Source organism: Callorhinchus milii, unplaced genomic scaffold (assembly GCF_018977255.1).
Source record: "Callorhinchus milii isolate IMCB2004 unplaced genomic scaffold, IMCB_Cmil_1.0 Scaffold4, whole genome shotgun sequence".
NCBI classification, from domain to species: Eukaryota; Metazoa; Chordata; class Chondrichthyes; order Chimaeriformes; family Callorhinchidae; genus Callorhinchus; species Callorhinchus milii.
In genome coordinates this window covers 26,094,446-26,112,929 of record NW_024704745.1, presented here as the reverse complement: position 1 = coordinate 26,112,929, position 18,484 = coordinate 26,094,446, and the positions used below count along the sequence as shown (strand labels likewise).

The 18,484-nt window shown below is 42.7% G+C and overlaps 1 non-coding gene across 1 annotated transcript; it reads left to right on the top strand.

The window, feature by feature from the left end:
• The first annotated feature begins 16,317 nt into the window (after positions 1 to 16,317).
• trnae-cuc lies at positions 16,318 to 16,389 on the top strand. Its single transcript has one exon. It is a non-coding gene; the product is annotated as a tRNA-Glu (tRNA).
• Positions 16,390 to 18,484: the final 2,095 nt, after the last annotated feature.

Here is an 18,484-nt window from a genome sequence, read left to right as displayed (position 1 = left end):
CACCTGGAAATTGTCTGCTCTTCAGAATAACTCTATGTCAATCAGATTTCTTTCTCTCTTCTCACTTGACTTATTTTAGCAGGAGGCATCTTCAAGTGGTTATCATGTGATGCTGTTTCAGAATCGATTTGGTGCTATCTAAACCATGTTTCTATTTGCACATCACACATTAGCAATTTTCTTTTCGATTCCGATTACTGCAAAAATTCTGCTGGTGAATTTCGTTCACGGGAATGAGAAAAAAAGCAACTCTGCACACATACACAGAGCACAGATTAACATTTTAATAGGCTAAGAAGAAGCCCTTGAGAATGTCAGGACCTATGTAACAGAACAAAGAGGCTCTCTTTGATATTTATACAGCATAATCCATAAGAACAGTGTTCATACTGACAACACATGACCAATTCTTGCTGCATTCTGTCAGATACAAGCTGAGAAGCCAGTGCCTATATAATTTAGGTGCATTGACTCTCTGCACAGGACATATATAACCTAGAACTTCAACACCAGCATGCACAATGACTATCTAAAGGGCCTATGTAATGCAAAACCAGCAGGCCTGTCCTTGCACTAATATACTTGTAACCTGCATTCCATAGATTGAAGAGCACCATACTCATACTGATACATTAAATATATATGCAGCAAGAAATAAATTCCTCTTTCAGTCCCGTGAAGAGGAACAAAGAGTTATGGTGGAGGCAAATGAGTTCAAAAGGGAGTGAAATTTGCTGTTTTCCTTAACACTTTTCTTAATTTATTTAATTCTGCTTTTAATTATCGCCACAATTAGCAGTCTTTAATGTGAGTTCCGAGCTCACACTAGATCGATGGTAATGACCATTGATGTCAATGTCAAGTCTCACTTGCTCATCTACACTCACTTGCTCCCAATTTCAAACTGATCTACTGTCATCTTGGATATTTCAACTGTGAAGCAAAAGGCTAAAGTTGTTTTGGGGGCTCTTGAAAGTCATATAAGTATTTTTTTGTTTTAAATCTTATTTTCTATCATTAGGCAATTGGTGAAAATTGCACTTTACCATAGCCCAGAACATGTTATTTTATGTTCGGGGTCAGGATCTCTGCTAGGTCCTTGATTATAAAATAACATTTCAAGTTAAGGAACTTGTTAAGGAAAACTATACATTTTATCTCTACACTTAGAAAGCTCCAGTAGATAAGCTAGCATCAGCATGGTCTTAAATAGCCAAATGGCCCTCAACTGCATTTTCTACACATCTACGACAATGACAACTTGCATTTACTTAGTGTCCTTCACATAAGATAATGTCTCAGAGCTCTTTGCCTCCATCATTCTAAGAAGTACAGCAAATTTGACCATGTGTACTTGCAATGCGATTATAATCGTCAACATCACTATATTTTAGTAGCAAGCAGCATGTCATCCCCATAGTGTATTTTATTGATGTTGTAAAGAAATAATAAAATAACTGCTTTCTACAATTTGTTTTTATGATTCCTGTATTACAATATACAAGTGCTGTCCCAGGCATTCCCCAAACAGTATCCTAGAGGCATAATTCTTGAATATAATTTTCAATGCACTGGAGCATATCAATGTTTAGCCTGTTTCTCATTAAGCTTTATACTTTCTTTGGGATTACTCAGCTACTATGATAGAGACATAGGGATTAGCATTGCTGACTGACCAATGCAGACCTGGTAAAGCAGATACAGATGTGGCTGCAACACCTTGTGCAAGCAATATAGTTTTATTCAAGGGTTGAAAAAGAAATTGGGAATAAAACAATACTGGTGGATCTCCCTGAATTTAGTTTAAAGTCAATTGTTTTAACCAGAATATAGTGCGAGCATGGCAGTGTTCATCACCTATGCACTTGTATAACAATCACTGCCCTCAAGGAGTTTGTGCTTTGCTGAGATTCCTTTCTCCATCACAATTCGCAGCGTGATCAACCACTGAAATGCTAAACATCGCAATGATAATTGAACAAGCTTATTTAAAGTGGGTGCCTCACTACAAATACCCCTTTTAAAAGTTGAGCAGAATTCTAAATAATTCTAAACGTCATTTTGTTCATTTTACTATTTCAGTTGATTTATCTGTTTTTAAAAAAAATGAAATAGCAAAGGATGATGGTATCATCTGGGAAATTAGCCTCGAGGAGCTATTTTGCCTGACTGTGTGAGGGAGCTGAATTAACATACACAGTTGTATAATATGATTGCTGAAGCACCCGGGGTTAATGACTGTATGTCTGCTAATATTCAGCCAGCTTCCTCATACCGTCAGGCTCAGAAACTCCTCCAAATCAGTTCCCTCGATAATATTTTCAGTATCCACTCTTTAAAAAGAGCTAAAGTCTAGGGATGCACTTTCTTTTCCACCTATGAAAGAGCAGAAGAGTTGATTTATATTGCCTGTTCTAGTGTTTCTCACTGGGGACTAAGCAGAGCTTTATGCATTAAGCAGAGACAAACTCAAGCTCTACGCAAAATTAGAGACAAAAACAACTTCTGTGTATTAGGCAAAGTCCTGTGTTGGAGCTTGAACCCATAACTGACATCTTATTTAGTTTGCTGTTTCAGAAACGAGAGCAGGTTTGACTGTGCCTACGGTCACCTCCCTCCCGGCTTGGCATCAAACTATACCATTGTACAGCACTCCGAGACTCGACTCTCCACGAAGGGCATTAAATAAATGCAAGGGCACTAAAAATAAATGTTGTTGTTGTATGATACACCCCAGTTATAATATTCTTTGGTGCAACACTGATCCATTTATAACCAAATAGAATGTGGACTCCATTTACTGTGCCTCATCATCCTGGGCGACTTTAACCTACACTTCACCCCCTCCTGCTCCATCTCCACAGACTTCTCTTCCCTGCTCTCCTCACTCAACCTCTCCTTACACATAAACTCCCCCACTCACAGTCACGGCCACCCACTCGATTTGGTGATCACCCGGGGCCTCAGTGTCTCGGATGTCACTATTACCGACAAGGCCATCTCTGACCACTACTTCATCTCCTTCACCACCTCCACCCCCCTCCCCACCTCCACCAGACCCACCACCATCTTCTACCGCCCTTGGAAGAAGTTACCCCCACAATCCCTAACCGATGCCTTGGAGTCCTCTGAACTCCTCTCCCTCTGGCCTTCAACCCTCACCGACCCCTCTTCTCCTCTCTCCCTCCTCCACAATACCCTCTCCTCCACACTCGATACTCTTGCCCCCATCACTTCCCGCACTGTCTCCTACTCCCGCTCCTCCCCCTGGTACACCACCCACCTCCGCTCACTGAAAAGCCAGGTGCGGGCTGCTGAACGCACCTGTGCCAAATCTGGCCTAACGGTCCACCGACAAATCTGGCTGGACCTCCTCAAAATTTACCGCTCCACTCTAGCCTCGGCCAAGTCGTCCTTCTACTCCAGGATAATCCTGGAGGCGAAGAACAACCCCAGGCTACTGTTTTCCACCAAAACCCGACTCCTCCGTCCCCCCCGCCACCCCGCGCAGGTCATCTCCTCCAACCTTCACTGCGAGGAGATGCTGGATTTCCTTGAATCCAAGATCAAGGGAATTCGCTCCGCGGTCACTTCCCCTCCAACATCCACCAACCCCCCACCCCCTCACTCCCACACTCCGACTCCTACCCATCCTCCCCTACACACTTTTGTACCCGTTTCCCCACCCTCTGTCACGAAACTCATCCTATCCCTAAAACCAACCACCTGCTCCCTTGACCCCATCCCCACTCCACTCCTTATCTCCCAGCTCCACTTTCTTGCCCCACATATCACTGACATCATCAACCTGTCCCTCTCCTCTGGCTCTGTCCCCATTCCCTTAAAAACTGCCACCATCACGCCCACCCTGAAAAAACCCTCCCTTGATGCGTCGCAGCTATCAAGCTACCGGCCCATCTCCAACCTCCCCTTTCTCTCCAAGGTCTTGGAAAGAGTTGTCGCCTCCCAACTGCGCTCTTTCCTTTCCACCCATTCTCTTTTCGAACCCCTTCAGTCAGGTTTCCGTGCTGCCCATAGCACAGAAACTGCCCTGGTCAAGGTCACCAATGATAACCTGACCATCTGTGACCAGGGCTCCCTCCTCGTCCTCCTCGACCTATCGGCAGCATTCGATACGGTCGACCACGCTATCCTACTCCACCGCTTGTCCTCCCACCTCAACCTTCAAGGCACTGTCCTTGAATGGTTTAGGTCGTACCTTTCTCACCGTCTTCACTTTGTCTCGACGAATGGCTTCTCCTCCACCCCCCGTACTGTCTCATGTGGTGTCCCTCAGGGCTCTGTCCTCGGTCCCCTCCTCTTCACCCTCTATATGCTCCCCCTTGGTGACATCATCCGCAGACATGGAGTTAACTTCCACATGTATGCGGATGACACCCAACTCTACCTTTCCTCCTCTACTCTCAACTCCACGACCACCGATGTCCTGACAGCCTGCCTGTCCGACATCGAGTCCTGGACGAGAGACAACTTTCTTCAGCTCAACGTGCGAAAAACCGAGGCCCTCCTGATTGGCTCACGTCAGCGCCTCCGCACCTCAGGCGCTGACACCATCAGCATCCAAGGCTGCACTCTCCACCTCTCAAAGCCAGTCAGGAACCTCGGCGTTTTGTTCGACCCTGAGCTGTCCTTTCTCCCTCACATCCGCACCACAACTGGCACCGCCTTCCATCACCTCCGGAACATCGCCAGACTACGGCATTACCTCACCCCTCACGCTGCTGAAACCCTGGTCCACGCCTTTGTCACCTCAAGGCTGGACTATGGGAACTCTCTCCTCGCCGGCCTTCCCGCCACCTCCCTCCACAAGCTGCAGGTCATTCAGAACTCTGCAGCTCGTGTACTGTCCCGCACCAGGCTTCGGGACCACATCACTCCCACCCTCGCTCGCCTCCACTGGCTCCCCATCCCCCAGAGGATTGATTTCAAGATCCTCATCCTCACCTACAAGGCCATTCACGGCCTTGCTCCCTCCTACCTCTCCAACCTACTATCCCCCTACCTACCTGCCCGTACCCTCCGTTCCTCTGGCTCCGGTCTGCTCCACGTCCCCCGCCCCAACCGCCCTACCATCGGTGGTCGGGCCTTCAGCCTCTCAGCCCCGAGGCTCTGGAACTCTATCCCCCAGTGCCTTCGCCTTGCTTCCTCCCTTTCCTCCTTCAAGGCCGGTCTCAAAACCTTTCTCTTTGACCGAGCCTTCAGCTCCCCTCTCGACTCTCTTCCCCCTCCTCGCTCCCTCCCTTCCCTCCCCTCACCCTGACCATTTCCCCCTGCTCGGGTCATGACCCAACTGTGCAGCGCCTTGGGACGTCCTCCTGACGTGAAAGGCGCTTTATAAATGGAATCTTGTTGTTGTTGTTGTTGTTGTTGTCTATACGTCCACTGTTTCCAGGCTAAAAATGGCAAATTTTCAAATGATTAGGTTGCCACTGATATTTTTTCGTTTATGCATGATGTGCAGGAAGTGAGGTGAGCAGAGACTGATTAGCTGGAAGTCGACCATTTAGCTTCTCAAGTATAACATTAGCTGACTGCTAGGTTATCAGGTTACCACTGACGTAATTTCCTGTTTACTGTGCATGGATAACACACATGAAGTGCAGAAACGTGATGACTGGAAGTCAGTTGCTATTTAGACTAGGCTACATATTCTGTAAGTATTAGCACAGAATCTAGTCAATGCACAGAAACCAAGTTATTGGTTAGCCAGGATTTCATAGCTCCCCAACTATTACAAGATAACTGGAGTCAACTGTACCAACTCAGCCAGGCTGATACCTTGGAAAGTTTGAAGTTTCTGTCTTAAACTAAACAAAACTTTAGCTATAGGCCCACGTGACACTCAGAGAGGAATTACAATGAAGAAATTGCTTTCATTACATGTTGCAACCTCTGGTCGTTGGTGATCACTCGGGGCCTCACAGTCTCGGACCTCACCATCATTGACAAAGCGATCTCGGACCATCACTTCATCTCCCTCAACTCCTCAATCCCTCTCCCCAATGCCATCCAACCCACCTCCATCTCATACCACCCTGGAAAAAAATATCCTCCCCATCCCTCTTGGCTGCCTTGGAGTTATCTGAACTCCTTCCCCTCTGGGTGTCCTCCCGCAATGACCTCTCCTCCTTGGTCACTCTTCTCCACAGCTCCCTCTCAATTCCCTCATTCTCCTCTTTTCCCGAACCATCTCCTACTTACGCAAATCACCTTGGTACACCAGCCACCTCCGCTCCCTTAAAGCCCAGGCACGTTCCGCTGAGCGCACCTGGCTTACATCAAACCTAACTATCCACCGTCAGATTTGGCTGGATCATGTCAAATCTTACCACTCCGCCCTCGCCTCTGCTAAATCGTCATTCTACTCCAAGACAATCTTGGAGGCTAAGGACAACCCCAGGCTCCTCTTCTCCATCATGAACTAACTCCTCCATCCACCTTCTCACGCCTCACCCATCCTCACCTCAAATACCAACTGCGAGGCGATGCTGGACTTCCTCAAAACCAAAGTCGAGGGAATCTGCTCAGCTGCCTCTGCCACTACATCTGCTATTCCCTCCACATCTCCTCCTCCCACCCCAGGCCCCTACCCACCCCTCCCTCCACACCTTTGAACCTGTCTCCCCATCCTCTCTCATCACCACCATAACCTGTATGAAACCCACCACCTGCTCCATCGACCCCATCCCTACCCTTCTCCATACCTCCCAGCTCCACCTCCTTGCCCCTCTACTTATTGACATTATCAACCTCTCCCTGTTCTCTGGTACTGTTCCCACCCAATAAAAATGGCTGTCATCACTCCTATCCTTAAAAAATCCTCCCTGGACCCTTCTCTACTCCCTAACTACCGCCCCATCTCCATCCTCTCTTTCCTCTCCAAGGTCCTGGAACGAGCTGTTGCTTCTCAGCACCGCTCCTTCCTCTCCCGCCACTCCCTTCTTGAATCCCTCCAATCAGGCTTCCGTGCTACAGCACAGGAACTACAATAACAACAAAATGACAATTTATAGAGCGCCTTTCACGTCGGGAGGACATCCCAAAGTACTGAACCCAGCAGCCCTGATCAAAACTGCCCTGGTCAAAAGACACTCTGTCCATCTGTGACCAGGGCTCCCTCTGCCTCCTCGTCCTCCTTGACCTCTCTGCTGCTTTCAACACCGTTGACTACTCTATCCTCATCCACTGCCTCTCCTCTCACATCAACCTCCATGGCACTGTCCTTGATTGGTTCAGATTGTACCTCTCACACCGCCTGCACTTCATCTCCTCAAGCCCCTGGACCATCTCATGCGGCGTTCCTCAGGGCTCTGTTCTTGGTCCCCTCCTCTTATGCTCTCTCTTGTTGACATCATCCACAGACATGTGGTCAACTTCCACATGTATACGGATGACAACCAACTCTACCCCTCTGCCTCCACCCTTGACTCCAGGATCACTGCTGTGGTGGACAGAATGTCTGTCAGACATCAAGTCCTGGATGGTTGCATGCTCCACCTTGCTAAGTCAGTCCGAAACCTTGGGGTCTTGTTTGACCTTCAACAATCCTTTCTACCCCACATCTGTGCCATGACCCATTCTGTCATACCCCACCTCAACATTGCCACTGTCTCACACTGAAGGCCACCAAAATCCTCATACATGATTTCATTAGATCAAGGCTCGACTATGCAAACTCATTCCTTGTTGGTCTCCCAACTCCTCCCTTCACAGACTGCAGATCATCCAGAACTCTGCAGCCCATGTCCTCTCCCGCACTAGGCTCCACAATCCTATCAACCCCATCCTTGCCCAACTCCACTGGCTTCCCATCACACAGAGGATACAATTCAAGATCCTGGTCCTCACCTTCAAAGCCCTCCACGGTCTTGCTCCCCTCTACTTCTCTGACCTCCTAACCCTTTACCACCCTGTTCGCTCTCTCCGCTCAGTGGGCTCCAGCCTGCTTCACATCCCCCGCCTTGCTCGCCCCACTATTGGCAGGCGGGCCTTCCGCCACTCTGCTCCCGCTTTCGATCTCCCTGCTTCCCCCCCTGCCCTCCACCCTCCCCCATCCGCCCCCCAGCTCGGGTCCATAACTCTGTCTGTCCAGCGGCTTGGGAAGTCCTTCCGACATGAAAGGCGCTATACAAATGTAATTTTGTTGTTGTTGTTGTGTATTTTCTTTATTACCTCTGGTAATATCTTGGAAACGTAGAGCAACTTTCTAACTGGAGACCACAGGATGGTCATCTGAATATTTACAGAATATATAACCTAATCTAAATACAGTATGGTCTAATAAAGTAGTCTAAAAATATTTCATGCAGCAAGTTATCAAATGCAAGGATTACTATTATAATAAAATAATAATCCTTGCATTTGATATAGCGCTTTATCACGTCTTTGAGACATCTCAAAGTGCTTCACAGAATATACTGTTAAGTGAATTAACTATATTTTGTGGGCGAAACACGGCAGCCAATCGCGCACAGAAGTGTCCTACAAACAGTCGTAGATTGAGTGACCAATATATTATTATTATATTTTTAAGGAATTATTACCCCTGGAAAAGAAATTCTCCAATCGACTAACAACCGGGTTTCTGCCTACTGCTAGGTAAACGGAGGCGTGTGGAGTAAGGAAATTTGCCCAACGTTTTGTTCTACTGGGAATTGAACCCAGGTCTCTCACTTGCTAGGCGAGTGCTCTGTCTACTGAGCTATAGGCTCCACTTATTATTAAATAATTTAAAACATCTCAACACATTTTTTTAGAAGTGGTTTCCTCAATTATAGTATTTTCTTAACTTTCTTTTTCTTAGGCTTCCTGCAACACACAACATTTCTGGCAAAAGTTCAATTGAGTGAGCTGCTCCCAGACATGTCTTAAAGGGGCTAGTTTTGCCAAGAGAGACTCAAGTTGCCAATTTCCCATGTCTCTTAAATTTGCTCAGCTCCTCATCCGAATGGGATCTGGGACTCACTGTGTGAAGGAATAGGTACATATACCCTACCAACATGCAGTTATATAGCATGTCACACCCACAGAACAGCTTTAACATGAACACATTTGTTATAAAGTTGACCCATTTTCCTGACAGAAGACCTTGTGTTTTTCTTCTGCTGTGAAAGACTGCTAACAGTTCCCCCTGCAGGGCTCATGCACTACTGGTTTTTCATAGTCCTGAAATAAGCTCCATAACACTGTCACAATGAATTAGAGTCTGTATTTTCTGCTACTCATTTTTTTGGCTTGCGAGTGTGTGCGCATGTATGTATGCTCGTTCACTTGTCTTATTTATACTCCTCACTGGGGTAGAATATTAGGAGTTTCTTTCTGCTAGGCTGACTTCTCTGGATGCAGATTTCATAAGAATAATAAACACAGCCTGGCAGACTACATTAAAAGCATGCACCACTCAAAATAATAGCAAGTGGGTCAGGTCACAGCGATAACATTGAACTACGATTGAACCAGGATAAGAACAAAGCTTGCATCTCCATAGACAAGCACCCATTAACAAAAGATGTGCGTTATGCTTTATCATTATTAAAATACATAAAAGTGAGTTTGTTATCCCACCAAGCAGTATTTAGGGCATCTATATAGGTCTAAATATACAAAGAAAATATTTAACGCACAGTACCAAGAAAGAAATGGATAAACAAGGCTGCATTAAGAATCTACAATATTCCTGTGGAATGCAATTGAAGGAAAGCTCAAAGCTCCACAGACAATTCATTTAATCCACCAAACTCTTCTCCAACACACAAATTCGTATGTGGATCTTACCTATATAGGAGATGTTTGCTGTAGGCAAAAGAAGTCTTTTGCTACCAAATTCTAATGACTTACTGCTTGCTAATGGTAGATCCATCCAGATGTAGGAATCGGCAATCAATGTATGCTTTAAATTATTTTGATTGTGTTTGCCATTGATTCAAAGAAAGCCCTTCTGTTAAACCAGTTGGGGAAATAGAGCAATGTTTATGTAATTTAAGATGTACAATTATAAATCTTTACTACTTTGACTTTTTAGTTTCATTGTTTATTATACCCAGATTCGAAAGCAATGTGATGTCATTATCTAGTGACAAGGGTCTGCAAAGTTTTGATGTGGAACACTATTGGTCTGTTTATTTCCTGCCGGAAGTGGAGCCATTGGTATGAGGGTGGTCTCCATCACACAAACAAATAACCAAGTAGTGGCACAAAGCTCCACTGCCATTACTTTTTAATGCTAATAAATACGCAGTCTTGGCTCTTTAGAGAGTCAATATAAAGGTTCCTTAAAAGCTTTCAGTCACCTTTTCGATTAACCTGGGAACATTTCTGATTAAAGCATAAATTGATTAACTGTGAGAAGTGCAGTTTAAATTGTACCTAAAAGTCTTCTATGAATGGAGGAGAAATATTCTGTTTGTAAAGACTCTTCTACTTATGTATGTAAATTATTAGAAATACAACAACACAATTATACTTGTATATAACATTACTATAGGACTGTTCTGTCGATTAAAGAAGAAGCTTTCTGAAACATGATGTGCTTTCTTATTTTTTAAAATGCATTGCTTGTAAAGGTAATAAAACATGATGTAACCTGTAAGAGAATGTGTTAAGTCTGAGCATTCTGCAACTTCCAAAATATCTTCTGTTTTCCATATCACTTTTGAAACAAATGTAATTCAAATTTCAATAGAAAGGTGCACAGAACTATTATCTAATTTGAAGAATTTTTGTACCATGCAGATCATCTGTAAATCCATGAGACAAAAATGTCAGCAGATCTAATTCTCTAATACTCTTTGAAAGGTGTTCATCTTATTTTCAAGTAAATTGTGCAAAAATGTAAACGTTTGTCTCCTTTGTTTTTTTACTGACTGCAGTAATGTTATAGTTTTAGATGTGCAGTTATTTACATGCTGTAAATATTCATAATTATATTTATACAGACATCGTAGCAAACTCAGGCAAGTAGACTATCATTATCTACTACATTATGTGTCTGCTTTTTCTTGTACCGTTATCCTAAATCAGAGCTTTGTAACTGGAATAATCTTACATACAGCACGTGTCTTTCCAAATACCTTATGAAACATCAATTGTATCACAGTGCAATGCTTGCACTCTGCTTTTGCTGCAGAAGATGTACATTTTCTACTCTGCTGAACATTGGTTTTACATTTTCATTAGCTCACATTCAGCCCAGTAGTGCAGATGCCATCTCATCCAATCTGTAGTTTTGGAGTGAGAGTGAGATGAAAGTGGACTGATGAAAGCGCTAACTGTTTGCCTCATGGGCATGATCTATATGTGAGCTTGACTGATCGCCGCTCTGCCCAGTGTTTGTTCTGCAATGATGGCATGTCTCCGAGTGTGAGATGAGGTTTGGGGAAACTGTGCATTGCTGTGAGGAAGTTATGTCCTAGAAATACAACCTTTCCCATCTGTTGCTAACATAATGTACCACACGTCCTTGTGTACTAAATAAAGAACCAGGAAGGTTCATCCAAAGTGCACAGATTAAAAATTTGAATAGGCCAACAAAATAACTGTAGGGCACAGACCAGTCTGTCACTGTTTCTCTGTCCGTTCAGCATGTGATGGATTTATTTCTGTCTATAACATAAACCATGAGATATGCTTCACTTCGCGTTCTATTCTTCGTTGCCACTCATGCTGAAATAGTGGTTGTGCCACTGCAGTTAAGCAAATCTGCTTCATCGAGCAAAGGGCTGTGAAAGAGACCTGATTATTGTCTGACAGATCGAATTATGCTGAAGTGCAAAGAGGTGCTGATGACTCCATTGTTCGCTCAGAAATGGAATGGATCTAAACTCTCTCCCGCGCTCTCTTGAGAACCACAGAGAAGATCTACACTTGAATTGTTTATCCTGCATTTGAAAGCAATTAAACATGATTTGAGATCAAAAGAGAGCACCTTCTTATCTAATAGCTCCTAGTTTTGGTTGGGAGGTGTCACAGGGATAGGGGTATGTTGTCAAATTATAATAATGTATATTCCAGCAATGTATAACATCAGACAATTACTGTGATTATTCATCTGTACCAGATTGGCCTACTTTGATAAATCTGAATCACTGTTTGTGTCAGTGAATTTACAAAGCTCAGTACAGCAGCAGTGTGTCTGAAAGGACAAATCGAATTGTGTTAAACTTTTAACCCACCAGGTGTAAAAGAAACCTATTTCACATTCAGCTGTATTTATTTTGGAATCTTTTCTTTCAAATGATTTGCGCACAAATATTGTAATCTAATAAAAAATACATGTTATTGCTTTCAGCAGACCCCTCGTTGCCTATTAGCTGATGCTGTTCCACCCCTGCTCCAATGTCTTAATCTGGTAATTTGCCTCCCAGCCTTCCTGCCACAGCACAATATGGTGGCTGTAACGATTGGAGCAGCATCAATAACATCTATCAGTGGTAATACAAGATACAAACTCCAATGGTATCAGCTCAAAAGGGAGGGAAATGAAAGAATAATAATACTGAAGCGAAACATGAGTAAACTCAGAGGATTATAATGATCATGATGCTGTTGCAATCATCACTCCTACTCCTCTTTCTATTTACCTGCAGTCTATATGGATATTTAAGCGCTTTGGGACGTCCTCCCGGCGTGAAAAGCGCTATATCAAATGCAAGGATTATTATTATTATTATTATTATTATTATTATTATATTCAGCTCCAAGTGCCACATTCTATACATTTTTCAGCTTCAATAATCATGTAAAATGGAATTAGATAGCATTCTGCACTTTTCTGCTCTAATCTTCCACCCTCATTCCTGTGAGCAATGACTCATGATGAAATAAGTTTTTAATGCTGCACGCGATAAATCTTTAGTGCCTGACCCAAGTGGTTAACATGCATGTATAAATCCGTTGAATCAGTATCTGCTTGCAATTTGAACTTTGGCAATTGCAGCCAAGCCTCATCTAGTCTTTATTTGAAATCTAGAAACACGCACACAAATCCAGCTGGGTGATGATTTTTGTGCTTTTTACTTTTCCCCACCCTGTTTAACAACACTAAAGCTAATTGCAGAATAATTGTTTTTCCTTCTAGGATCAACAAACTTGACACAAACTAAAAATTTAACCTTGTAATGACCCTGGTCTCCCATTCTGAATGCAAAAGTGGGGAAGGAGCGATGATTGCAACAGTATACTCCAACAACAACAACTTGAATTTATGTAGCAGCCATCATGTAGAATAACATATAGGAGTGCTGCACAAAGACAAAGTCAGATGCTGAGCAAGGGAGGAGGGAGAGGCAGAGGATGGAGGGAGTGATGACTTTAGGTGCAGTCACAGTGGCAATTTTTTGCATGTAATTTAAAGAGAGAAAAATGGGGGCAAGGAGGGGTACAGAGAGGGAATTCCACAGGTTAGGGGACAGTTGCTGTAGACTCAGCCACAGGTGGTGCATTGGAGGGTGCAGGGAATACACACGGAAGCAGAAGAGAGGGGTAGGGGAAGAGCACGGAGATCAGGACTTTGAATTTGATCCACAACAACAACAAGATTTCAATTATAGAGCACCTTTCACATCGGGAGGACGTCCCAAGGCGCTGGACAGTTGGGTCAGGACCCGAGCAGGGGGGAAATGGTCAGGCTGATGGGAGGGAAGAGAGGGAGCGAGGAGGGGGTAGAGAGTCAAGAGGGGAGCTGAAGGCACGGTCAAACAGAAAGGTCTTGAGACCGGCCTTGAAGGAGGAAAGGGAGGAAGCAAGGTGAAGGCACTGGGGGATGGAGTTCCAGAGCCGAGGGGCTGAGAAGCTGAAGGCCCGACCACCGATGGTAGGGTGATTAGGGCGGGGGATGTGGAGCAGACCGGAGCCAGAGGAATGGAGGGTATGGGCAGGTAAGTAAGGGAATAGTAGGTCGGAGAGGTAGGAGGGAGCAAGGCCGTGAATGGCCTTGTAGGTGAGGATGAGGATCTTGAATACAAGAAGCCAATGAAGCCTGGCGAGGATATGTAATGGGCATATGATGTGTTTGAGGATGTGGAGGACAGAGTTTTGGATTAGCTGAAGCATATGGATAGTGGTGTGAGATGGGGGGGGAGGGGTTTAGGTGAACAATATGGTGAAGGGGAAGAAAAGCAGTCCTGGTAAGAGATCAAACGTGAGGAAGGAATAAGAAGTGAGGATCAAACAAAATGCCAGGTTGGTACAGTGGTTCGGTATGTTTGAGAGATTGATCAGGGAGGGTGAGGAGATTAGATCCAGCAGTGAGGAGAATTTGGCAGGAGCTGAGGATGATGGCTTCTGTCTTGTTCATGATAAACTGCAAGAAATTTGGACTCATCCAGGCCTTGATGTGACACACAAGGGGACAGAACACCAGTGGACTTGGAATCAAGTGTAGAGGTGAAGAGGTAGATTTGGGGGTAATCATCATATTTATTAACCCCGTGTCTGCAGATGATATTGACAAAAGAGCAATTGGATGAGATGTTGATGTAGACATTGTGCATTTCTCACAAGCCATGAAGAGATTCCACAACTTTATATTCACAATACTTTTTGCAAAGCTAACTTAAACAAATACTATTTTTTTTAAATGTAAAAATAAGTCCCGTCTTGGTTTAGTAAGATCTTTTATTGATGCCTGGAAGTACGGTTTAACCCATTTAACTACTTTATATTGATGAGCAAAAATGAAGGTGATGTCACATATACCTATGCAGGAAACATAATCCATTTCAAAATGTATATTGTATTTCCTCAACCATTGATTCTCCCTCTCTTTCTTTAAATACTGTTGTTTTAGTTTGCTTTTAGACACTAGAAATTGTATAGATGCTCTCCATTGTGCAAGATGAGTTTCTTCAGGAATTATTTATGTGCAGTGTTTAAATAATTGAAATGTGTGGGACTTAGAAACATACACTTACTCTGGGAATTGTTGCTGTGTGCACTCTGTTTTTCTCTAGTTTCTCTTCCTTTTATTTTGATGGAAATTGTCAATGTTAATTAGTTCATAGATTGCAAATGTAGTCAATTGAAGTGTAAGTACAAACCATTTTTAAAAAGAACACGTGACTGCTCTCTATTATATTTATTTAAGGGCAAAAAGTACAAATGTTTAAACATTTCTAGTTTCCCAAATGATTGGCGATCTCCCCGCACTTCCACCACTCTCACCCCCCCACCACCCACCTCCTCCTCTTGCCCCCGTCATTTCTTCCCTCTGAGCATTTCACAGGTTCAGGTCTCGGTCAGATCAAGTCAGCTACTGTCTGACAGATTTCTACACTTGAAAAAAATCATGGATTAAAACACACCCAGAAATATGTTTGTAAATCTGGGATTTGTTCAAGTGCTTGATAAGTGGACTAAATGACATTAGAGGTGTGAGACCTTTTTTTAGCTAACCTGTAGACCTCTGGGTGTTGAATTGGAAAAGATGAATATATTGGGAACACAAAATAAACAGACTGTCACCATACATCAGAAGTCTACCCTTATGGCCAGTGGCACAGTAACGATTTTGGTCTTCATATTTTGGAACAGCAACATTCAGTAAAGGTTAATCAAAGACTAGGAGACAATGTTGCTCTGATTTCCCTACAGAACAAAGAGGTTTCACAAAGTCAACGCTTGCACTAATTCGGAGTTCAATGTTTGGTCATCTTTGTTTTAATGCACAAACAATGTCGACGTCCTAGTTTATTTGTATTATATTGGTCCTTTTCCAAAGAAAAGGAAAAGGGGCAACCCTGCAGTTTAGATGTCAAGAGCTGCTCAAGTGGAGCTCCGAGACTTGCTATTTTACAAAATTGGTAGTAAATCATTTTTGTTCAAGTGCACTGAACAGGTAATGCAAGACTCATGCAACAAACAAAGGGAATTGCTGCTTTTGTGACTTTCAGTCTGATGGATAAAAGCATCAAGCAGCAAGTGTGGAGGTATATATCCTCTGTCTCCCCGGCAGCAGCTTTATGGATATCTATACATTTCCATACAGAACATACAAAGTCAAAACTTAGTCCATCGAGAAATGTGCTTGGATGAGAATTTACTAAACTGCAGATCAAAACTCTAAATTGGCAAATGTCTGTACTGCATTCCATTTAAATATTCATTTAGCAAATTTTTTTTCAGCAAAAAAAGCACTTAACAAAAACACAGTTTGCATCAAAATAATTAGACATACAAAACTGCTGTTACGTTTACGTTGCCTGTCTACTGACCATGTTTAGATTGATGAGAAATCAAAGCATATCTTGACTAATTGGAGCGAACAGGAAGTGACATGTTACTTTAGAATATATATTGTGGAGTCCTGTAGCTCAGTGGTTAGAGCACTCGCCTCTCAAGCGAGAGACCTGGGTTCAATTCCCAGCAGGGCGAAACCTTGGGCAAATTTCCTTACTCCACACGCCTGATAATAATCCCTCAAGAAAAATTAATAAATTTGTCATTTCAATCCACGACTGTTTATAGGACACTACTGTGTGTGTTTTGGCTGCCGCGTTTCACCAACAAATATACAGTTGATTCACTTTACAGTATTTTCTGTGAAGCGCTTTGAGACATCAAAAAAAAACGTGAAAAGTGCTATATCAAAATGCAAGGATTATTATTATTATATATGGACCAGAACTATGTTTTATTTTGATGTACATTTATCTAGAGTTAATACAAATCCTGTATTGGTACAATACTTTTTTTTGCAAGGATGTTCAAATATCCAGTATTCCTAAACTTATTCCGTTCCTTAAGTTTCATCAGGAATATTTTATTGGCTAAAAGCTCTCCTTAATGACAAATATGTGATTGAGAACCTTCTTGATTCGAGGAGAATGGTTCTCCCCTCAGACAATTTGGGTGCCATTTTTTCAAATTCAGCATTTAAGATTAATATTTTCATTGCCAGCTAACTTTTACTATTAAAGAAATATCTAAATTCTAAGTATCTAAATATCCAAAATTATCTTTGGTCAGTATACGGTATAAAACCACAAAATTGGCCAATTAAAACCGCCAGAATCAACACAACAACAACAAGATTCCATTTATAGAGCGCCTTTCACGTCGGGAGGACGTCCCAAGCCGCTGTGCTCACCAGGTATAAAATATAATGTGGAAGAATTTTTTTCAGTGAGTGGGAATCCTAAAGACTTTTATTCCAGATGTTATTCCCTGTTTACTAAAAATGGTAATCTATAATAATCCTTGCATTTGATATAGAGTCTTATCACATCTCAAAGCACTTCAGAAAATATACCGTAAAGTGAATTGACTATATTTTGTGGGCGAAATGCCATGAGCCGTAAGCTGGAAGTACAACACATGATGTGACCACTTTCTCAGGCACAGCCATCAGGGGCAGGGGGGTTATGGTGGAGAAGAGGTGGAAAAGATTGGGGGAATCTACCTCTTACACAGCCAGAGAACAGCTAATGTGTTAATTATTATGAGGTCACTAAATTCAATGCATGTGTTAATTAGCATCTAGGTGTTGATTAACACATCGCAATGTTGCAAAATTGTGTGTGCTGTGGTGTGTAAAGAATTACTGACCTGTGAATGCCAGTCTCCCACTGCCTGGGAAAATACTTCATGCTATGTTTACAACATTGCAATAATAATCCAACATTTATTTAGTAACATATGGACATCGACCCAGTGGCATTTGTAAGACCACCCTGGAGCAGCCATAACCATGGAGTAACTGTGATCTTTCCATTTGCAGCCAGGAAAGAAAATCAAACCGCACTGTGGCGTACCCTGTCCCTCAAGTTTGAGCAATTTTAACTGCTTATTATTGAAATGGTCAACAATCCTGTGAAACAAATGTAAGAGTGTAACTTGACCTAATTTTATTTATTTACTAATGTTTACTGACGCAAATCCCCTCCAATCTCCGAGAAGCTATCCTGCATAACGGACCCTATATAAATGCAAGTTGTTGTTGTTTCTCTACAGAATACACAGTCACTGCACTTTAAATATTTTTACAATCTTGTGAAACACTTTGAGACATCCTCCTGACCTGCAAGGTGCTATATCAAGTGCAAGGATTATTATTAATTATTAAGGATCCTTGGGTCAGAATTGTAACATAGTATAAGATTCTGTAGAGTGTGAGTCATTAACTAGCGCATGAAACTATTTTGCAACACATATTTTACCATTTGTACCTTTCCCCTGGTTAAGAGCATCCATATATTCTAATAATGTGATGTTAAAGTCATCCAATCTCTGCATCAAAATATTTTTTTAAAATAAGATAATTTACGATGAGAAAATTGTACCTTGTTTGCTTTTTTGTGGCCAATGTGGAAATACTAGTGTTTTTGTTTTAGTAAATTTGATGTTAATTTATATGTTTATCAGTGTAAATTAAGCATTAGCAACATATAACAACATAAATCTCTTATTTGTGCAAAATGTTACCTCCGGAAAAGTGATCCACCGCCAATCGACTAATGACTGGGTTCAT